We start from the raw sequence: 6,392 nt of genomic DNA, 5'->3' as shown, positions 1-6,392 counted from the left end.
TCCTGAGTACTTGATATCACTGATACTTTCCAGGTATTTGCTGCTGGTGGAAAAAAGTGCAGTTGAGTTTTGTACATCTCCATCCACTTTGTTCAACTCTTCTATTATTTCTAAATCAATTATCTGTTGAGTCTTTTTGCTTTTCTACATCTGCTAATAAAGACAGTTTTATTCTTAATACCATATAACCACAAAAAAGGAGCATATAATCTCTCCAAAAATATCCAAGCAACTGGTAACATTGGTTGCTAACCTAGGGCATTAAATAATCTTTTATGCCTCATGTCCTTTTTGAATTTTGAACCATTTTATAAATCACCTATTGCAAATAACTAAAACATATTTTTTCAAAATCAATACAACCGTTAAGGCCATTAAAATATGACAATAGATGGGCAAGTCACAGGCTCTCTGGACCTCAGCTTCCATGTGCAAGTGCCCTTGATTGGATAAGACCTGAGGCTGTGGACCAGAGTTAAATCAGCCTGCAGACCTGGTGTGTTTACCTCTCGTGAGGGGTTTAGTTTTTGTTTCAGCGAGTCACCAACATTTAAAAACATATCTCAGTCACAAGTTTAGGCTTCAACTTTTTTATACAATCTAACAACCCCAGAGTTGAATATTGGCATCCTCCTCATAGGAAAGGTGTGGCTCTCCAGTTTGCCAAAGCCCCACCCAGTAGGATTCAGTCACTTTCATTCTTGCCTGATTAGATGCCTGTGGCCATCTGACTTTACAACTCCTTGAGGAGAGGTCCCTGGTCCTTTCCCATATATACTCTGAGAAATCATACAATTAAAGTGTGTATGTGAGTGCATGTTTGTGTATGTGTGTGCATGTGTGCAAGTGTGTGTGTTTCAGTTAGCTAGTAAGAGAGATACCATTTTATTTAAGGGAACAACAGCTAATTGGTAAATGATTTTTTTTTTCAAAAAGAAGAAAATTATTAAGATTGCATTCATAAGGTATGCAGTAAGATGGAAAGTTTACTTACTTTACAACACAGACTTGTAAAAAATATATAGGCCTCTTATTTTATCTATATCTGATCTGGTCTTGTTCATGAGTGCCATCCACTCAGTTGCAGGGAGGGAACAAAGTGTCTAGTCCCATTCAATAATCTCTAACCATTTAAAATGTATCCATAAGGAACTCACACTTAACATATGATTTAGGAAAATGAGGTGTCTTTCGGAGTTCTTTCCTCCTCCATTACAAAATGATGTCTGGGTATGTGGGCAAGGGAGGGTGCCTCAGATGGCCTTAGAGAGGGAGACCTGGCCACTGCCCATATACTTGAACTATGAATCGGTTGTAGAGGCTGCTACAGTGTGGCTGGGCTGGGTCTACCTCCCTCAGCAGTCTGTTTTCTGTTGCTCATGTAAGGGACTAGGGCCCTCATCTTCTCTTTGCTCTCAGCTACGCCACAACTCTGTGACTTTTTCCCTGCTGAATCAGCCCTACCTTGGCTCTTTAACATGTCATTTCTCAAGTCTGGCCACGATTTCCATTAGTCCCCTGTCCAAGGTCACTTCACACCCATTAATAAGTCAGTTCATCTGATATGGGAGCTCCCTCCCTTCAGCCAGGCCCTTGGCTACTCTGAGATCCCACGCATACACAGGGGAGCCAGGAAACTCAATGAACCTAAACACCAACCTCTCCCTTGGGGTGGGGAACATCAGGCCTGAGGGCGGTATAAGGCCGCCAAATCATTTGGTCTTGCCCTGCCAACGCATTAGGGGTGAATTAATTACATATTTGACCAAATATAGCAGGCTAATTTTTAAATTGATAATTTTGCATGGCCCGTGAATGTTATAAATATCCGATAGCCCTTGGCAGCAAAACGTTTCCCCATCCTTGCTCTACTGGGATGGCAAGGTTTGCTTTGATGTGAGTGCTTAGTGTGCTACTGAGCAGGTGGTTGTTAACAGAGATGAAGAAAGCATGTTTATTTTTAAGGAGAGACTAAATCATGATTGTATACTGGTCTCTCCAATTCAATTGTGAGCTATACATTTGTACTTAATCTCACTGGTCTGATTACTGAGTCTCTTTCTCTCATGCTGAAATTCTCATTTCTCAATAACATGATATTATATACACAATATATGCACACCAGACTCAGAATAAAAATACAAAATTACTACCAACAATAATATGCTTATTGAAAACAGTTTTTTAAACTTTAGGTTGTTTTTGTCCTTAGGCTATAGTCTTCTATGATGTATAATCAAATTACTGAGTTTTATAGTTACTTGAATTAGTTTCTATTATGCCACCAACTCTATAAACAGGTTCATTTGCTTTCGATTTTTGAGAATGCTTTTCTAATATTTTCCTTTAGAGTTATGTAAAATATTGACGTGGTTCCAAATCCAAATCTACAAACTAAAGTTTAATCAGAGAAGTCTAGTGTTTCCCCCTTTACCTCTACTCTCTTTCCTGCCAACTTGTTCGGAGTTTTGTCTTCCCATTTTATTTTTTATTTATTTTGTTTGTTTGTTTGTTTTTGTTTTTTTTTAAACAAATTCACATTTTATTTACGTCGAAATAAACTGTACAAAATTGACTTTCTTCACCAAAAATAACAGCAATATTTTCTGTATTATTCCTAGATAAACTACAAAATACATTTTTGTAGGTTGTCTAGGTTTTGCTTATAAATCAAGATGAGGCAGTAGATATAATCATGGGAAAAGACAGAATAAAACAGACCAATCTGTTGTCAGTATCCATAGCCTCTGATCCTGTCTTGACCATGAAACAGAAGTGTTCGACATATACTTGCTAAAAAGCTTATGAAGATATAGGCTCAACAAAGGAATGTAAACAGCAACACCCAGATGTGGAACAATGGCAGGTTCTTCCTTCAATGTTTAACAGTAATTTGTTTAAGATTATCGAATAAAGACAAAATCTACACTGAAATCCTTGTTTGGCAAGCTCACGTTTCTTTCACTACCTGGTAATTTAACTGTTCATTAAAGATTTTTAACAGTAAACTTAAAACTCCTGCTATTGAAAGGTTAGTCATGAGCTTCATTGTAAAATTTTATGAAATATATTCCTCTCACACCTTCTCAAAATTTATTTCTTCAAAGAACTAGTAACTCAATACCCAACAACAGGATCCACAGTGATAATAATGTTATGTCTAAATTGACTTAACTAAAACAATTCCAAAGTGCCATTAGCAGAGACCACGCAGAAGTGCAGCGTGGCACTTTCAATGCTACCCTCTGGAAGAACAGTTAGTTCTCCAAAGCATGAGAGTTCAAACGGGCCATTTAAACGGTCAGATTATCAACGGCTAATACACTCAAGATATTCAGTGATTAAGTGGCCTACATATATCTTATAGCTTTTCTATATTTTCAAATTTCTTAGATTTTTTTCAATATCAAATATAAGAGAAAACCCATTTTAAAAGACTCTCAGGTATTTTCAATAGTTTCGGAATTATCTGTAGGAAGCTCTGACTTAGTTGTATAGAGTTTGATATATGTGTCCACCATTAAATCCAAATCATGTTTTATATCAAAGTTTATGTTAAGCAAAGCTAAGTTACTTGACCTTTGGTCTGTCAAAGTGTTCCTCAGGTATGCTTTGAGACGCTTTCGCCCATTTTCATAGCGTTCATTCTCAACCTTCATCACAGGAAGAATACATAGGACCTTCAACAATGCATAAACATTAGGAAAAAACTTGATGTCTGGCAGGTGGAGGGCTTCATAAATGGTGGATGGAAGCTCTATATCTTTTCCTCTGTGTTTCCACTTGATTCTCCAACAATGCAGCTCAGCTGAGAGTGTATCAGGATTGGGTAAGTCGCTTCTGTACATGTCAGCATGGTGCTCCTCCGATGTATTGAATTTGAGCTGTCCCATGACAGAGGGGACCAGAGATAAGCATTTAAGAGCTTTGAGGTGCTGTTCTGAGAATATATCTTTCAGTTCCTGAATAATGTGTTCCACTGTTGGAACACTTAGAGCTTCTTTATAGTAACTCTCAGAGGTCAGCTGAGATTCCAGGTTCCCTTGCTGAGCTCTGCGGAATTTCCCAGGGAGCTTCATCTGAATATCAAGTTTGGTTGCCAAATTGGTGGCTTCCTCAAACCAAAATTCATGATAAACTTCAATATTTTCCATCACTTCATTTAGTGAATGCAGCACCGCAGTCAAGCTACTGGCTGCAAAGAAGACATCAGAGGTCTGACCCTGGAGATTTTTCCCAAAGGCTCTTGTAAAAGATAGAACATTTTTAAGAACGACAATGGTAACAATGAAATCAAAATCTGTTACTGCACTACAGAGTACAAATGCTCGGCCGGCTATACAGTTATTCCATCTAATATTTGTATCATTATTTATACCATCTAAACATAAAACAAGTGCTTGTAGGAGGTCCACTAAAATTTCAAAAGCATCATGCCTGCCTGTCCATTGAGAATGGCAAATTTCCTTCAGTTCTTTACCCCTTTCTTCATTGTTCTGAAAGAGGACAGAAATTACATTGTCAAGCTCTAAAAGCAGTTGTGGTGATCGATGGAAAAAAGAACAAACTTACTCAATTGTTCCTAACGCAACAGACACTCCCATAACAGGCACCGATTTTGCCAACCACATATTTAAGGCACAGGAAGAGCAGAGTGTGTAGACAGCTTGGGGATATTTCTCCAAAAGTCTAGAAGCAACAACTTTCATTTTGGAAGAAAATCCACTGGACACAATGTAAGCCTGGCCACGACAATATTCCATGTTTAATCCCCACTTCTCAGTTATCGTAGTGTGAAATTTCATAGCCAAAATTTCGGCATCAGCTTCATAAGGCAGGAAACCCACAAATTCCTCTCGCAGGTTATGAGCTTCGTCAACAAACCTCACCAACACAGGCAGGTGCTCTTCCCCTGCTATGTCCACTACGTCGTCAGTGATAATCGAAAAGAAGTGAGAGTCTCTCACTTCCCTGAGGGTTTCTTCCCGAATGCAGCTCTCACAGATCTCTAGCATCTGTTTCTGCTGTGCTTTTGAACAGAACAGTGTGTTGACTGCTGTTGTCTCAAAGCGCTTTCTCAGAACCTCTTCACCAGAATTTATCCGGCACTCCAACAGTGCCTGAAAGTTATCAGGAGTAAAGAGACCTTCTGGGACTTCATCAGCTTCATGTCCATCTAGAGGTATGTTTTGTTTTCCCATAAGAATCAAAATTTCAAATAAAGATTTTAAGTATTCTTTGTTTTCCTTCTCCTCAAGGGTTAAAGGTAAAATGTCTTTATCCTGTTCTTCACCCCCTTTTGTATTGGAGTTCTGAGCATTGGTGTTGTTGATCTCTTTATGTTTTTGTTCCTGTTCAGAAGTTTCGTCAATTTTTTTCTGTTTCAGTGTCCTGATTTCATCTTCACTCAATTCTTTTATTCGTTTTCTGTGTCTACTATGTGGATTGTTCAAATGACTGGTAAGATCAAATATTGTTGGTATTGCATTATCTCGAAGAACTGTCCTATAAGGACTAGTTCTACAGATCATAGAGGTCTCAAAGTGTTTGGCACATAATCGATAATGTTTATTTAGTTGATCAGGTGTTTTATCTTCTAAGTCTGCTCTCCTACAATTTTCCACCCACTTCTGGCATCTGGCCGGATCCCTCGGGAACCTGAAGAAGGCCAGATCCGACTGCGTGCTCTTCCGCGTGCAGTTGGGGGCCGCGCAGATCGGCATCATCGCCCGCCTGCAGGCCGGCCCGGCGCTCCCCTCCCCGCCTCCTCAGGGCAGCCCGCCCGCCCGTCGGGGCCGGGGAGGGGAGCCTGGCCGGCCGGCTCGGCGAGGCCGGCGCGCCCGTCTTCCCATTTTAATATATTCATATCTTAAAAACATTCTTAAGTAAATAGGAGCATACTATTTTGTGCGTATTTTAGATTGAACTTTTTTTTTTTTACTTTGTTTGTTTATTTTCCATCACCATTTATCCCCTCTATGTCCTCTTCCACTGTTGGTGGGAATGCAGATTGGTGCAGCCACTGTGGGAAGCAGTATGGCGTTACCTCAAAAAATTAAAAATAGACATTACAAACTGATGAACAAAAATAGATACAGAGGCATAGCAACATCAAACAGACTGTCAAACTACAGCGGGAAGCCCGGGGAGAGTTGGGGGGGTGCGGGGGCAGGTAAGAGATCAAGTGAAGGACTTGTATATATGCATATAAGCATAACCAATGGACACAAGACACTGGGGGTTAGGGGAGGCCGGGGGAATGTCAAGGGGGGAAAAAAGGAGACATATATAATACTGTTTATAATACTTTAAGCAATAAAACAAAATTTAAAAAAAATTAAAAATGGAACTGCCTTATGACCCAGCGATTCCACTTCTGGGAATTTATCCAA

At 39.5% G+C, this 6,392-nt stretch overlaps 1 pseudogene; it reads right to left on the bottom strand.

Annotated features, from left to right (window-relative positions):
• Positions 1–3,440: 3,440 nt before the first annotated feature.
• On the bottom strand, positions 3,441–5,726 carry LOC139013135 (52 kDa repressor of the inhibitor of the protein kinase pseudogene; annotated as a pseudogene).
• Positions 5,727–6,392: the final 666 nt, after the last annotated feature.

The sequence above is a fragment of the Myotis yumanensis genome, unplaced genomic scaffold, assembly GCF_028538775.1.
Source record: "Myotis yumanensis isolate MYYU_CA2020_CCGP unplaced genomic scaffold, mMyoYum1.0.hap1 SCAF_6, whole genome shotgun sequence".
Classification (NCBI taxonomy): domain Eukaryota; kingdom Metazoa; phylum Chordata; class Mammalia; order Chiroptera; family Vespertilionidae; genus Myotis; species Myotis yumanensis.
Note: the sequence above shows the minus strand (reverse complement) of the source record. Positions and strands in the feature narration are given on the sequence as shown.